Source organism: Lactuca sativa, chromosome 4 (genome assembly GCF_002870075.4).
Source record: "Lactuca sativa cultivar Salinas chromosome 4, Lsat_Salinas_v11, whole genome shotgun sequence".
Taxonomy (NCBI): domain Eukaryota; kingdom Viridiplantae; phylum Streptophyta; class Magnoliopsida; order Asterales; family Asteraceae; genus Lactuca; species Lactuca sativa.
This window is the reverse complement of record NC_056626.2, coordinates 351,882,905-351,885,112: the sequence shown is the minus strand read 5'-3', so window position 1 is coordinate 351,885,112 and position 2,208 is coordinate 351,882,905. Positions and strand designations below refer to the sequence as shown.

Below are 2,208 nucleotides of genomic sequence, written 5' to 3'. Positions count from 1 at the left end.
TTTTTTTTGAAAATCCGTCACTGATCCGTTAGAAATTCATCGGTAATTCATCACAAAGTCTGATAATTATAAATTTAATGTAAATTCACCGGTTTAGTGATAATTTTGTGACAGAAACTTCGTTTGGAAACAAATTTTTTTCTAGTAGTGCAACCCCTATAGAATTTGTGCAACCCTTGATTTTTCTTTCTGGATCCGTCACTAGTTTGGAAGCGTTTGAGAGCTTTTAGCTTCTAGCGTTTGATGAAATACTCAATTTTAAACAGAAAGTTTTGTTTGTCAATATAATCTTCTAGCGTTTAGTTTAAACAAAATGCTCCAAATCGAAAAACTACTTCATGTAACATTTAAAAAAATGTTAAAAGCTATCTGCTAACCACTAATAGCTAGTTTTGCGAAACACATGGTTTGTGTAAGTACTAATTAATACTATATATTTAGATATTTCAATATTTGACGAATAAGTCCTTCATTTCTTTTCATCCTCTCACCCGACGAAAAACTATATAGAAAAAAAAAACTAAGGGCTATCAAATGACAATATAATTGATCACTAACTAAGTTTTATAGTATGAAGAATGAACTTGTTTGTTGTTAAATGTAATTGTTATATAAAGCAAATAAAACAACCCAAAAAACGTGTACTCTTTAAAATTAAAAAGACTACATATTTCTCAATCTCTTGAGAGTTTTTTTTTTTTTTTTTTTTTTTTTTTTTTTTTTTTTTGTTAACCTTAACTTACAACAATATTTGACAGTTGGCTATATCATTAACTAATATACAAAATAAAAAAGACTATGCATAGTAAAACTTCTAAAAATAATGCAATTCAAATGAACATCTATATTTTTTGTAAACTTTATATATATTTTTTTTATCTCAAAGAGTTGTCTTTGATACTCTTTATGAAGTGTATATGCATATTATTTCAACCTTAACTTGTGAAAAAGATAGATGCATAAATACAAAAGTGGTTTGGTCAAGAAGAAGAGGTTTGGAATTCTTGATATGTTGTATGTAGTGCTTTCGATATTGATCATGATGAACATCAAGTATTGGAGAGAAGAGAGAACACAATAAGGGATGATACTTTACATAAATAAATACAAGATATTCAAATATACATCGAGGTATATCCGCTAATAAGTATAATTTAAATTAAATAACTTTACACTATATTTTGATTTTAGGCTAAACAAACATCAATATTTTGTGGCTGCAGAGTGTATTTTTATGAATTTCTCTTTCACAAATATATTGATGAAGTAAATATAATGGACAGATAGTATTGATGAAGTGGTTGTAGTATCACAAATTATCTAAAAATTCAACCTAATTATCACCAGATGACGATATTATTGATCATTTACACTGCTAATAGCATCACAAATCAAGATATTTGATATTTACATACACGAACCTCAATGAATCAATCACCCAACGATGACTCTTTCCCCTTTTCTTGATACGTTTTTACGATGAATAACGACGTGCCGGAGTATGACATATCGGTGGACGTGCCGGAGTGGTTATCGGGCATGACTAGAAATCATGTGGGCTTTGCCCGCGCAGGTTCGAATCCTGCCGTCCACGATTTAAGTTTTTAACTTTTATGACGTTAAAATCATCAAATCGATCGAAAGGGGAAGAACGCAAACCTATAGCAGAAATCGGGTCTCTGATCGTCGTATATTCCGTCGGGCTCCGGATAAGTTGCAATCAAGTTTTCGATCGATTGAATTGTACGCCATTGTTTTTTTGGTATGAAGATTCTGGAAAAAATCTCCCTTGTGCTTTACAGATCTTTGTTGGTGTGTATTTTTCACAAGTTAGGGTTGATAGAATCTGCATACACACTCCAAAAAGCAGAGAAAGAAGACTGTTTTTGAGTTCCTAATCAAAAAATGGGTCTGAAAGTGAAATAGATTAAGACACTAACATTTAGGAGATCATGAATTTGAATAGAATCCTGTGGGCAATCTCCAGGGGTATAGTTGTAATTTGGTGCGGTGGAGAAAGGATCGCAAATTCTCTCCATAACAAAGGAATATCACCTTCTTCATTTGGTTGAATCATTTTGTGACAATGTTATTATTAAAAAAAATTACAAATATAACATAATCTCTTAATTACTTTGTGGAAAAAAAACTCAAATTAAAAAGATAACCATAAAAATCGTAGATAGACTCAGTTCATCTGCGATTTTA

General features: G+C 30.7%; 1 long non-coding RNA gene and 1 other non-coding gene across 2 annotated transcripts; one reads left to right on the top strand and one right to left on the bottom strand.

The window, feature by feature from the left end:
* Positions 1 to 1,070: 1,070 nt before the first annotated feature.
* On the bottom strand, positions 1,071 to 1,918 carry LOC111906420 (uncharacterized). Its single transcript, XR_002855206.3, has 2 exons — positions 1,660 to 1,918; positions 1,071 to 1,582 (listed from the first exon to the last, which is right to left on the bottom strand). It is a non-coding gene; the product is annotated as an uncharacterized LOC111906420 (long non-coding RNA).
* On the top strand, positions 1,513 to 1,594 carry TRNAS-AGA (transfer RNA serine (anticodon AGA)). The gene has a single exon. It is a non-coding gene; the product is annotated as a tRNA-Ser (tRNA).
* Positions 1,919 to 2,208: the final 290 nt, after the last annotated feature.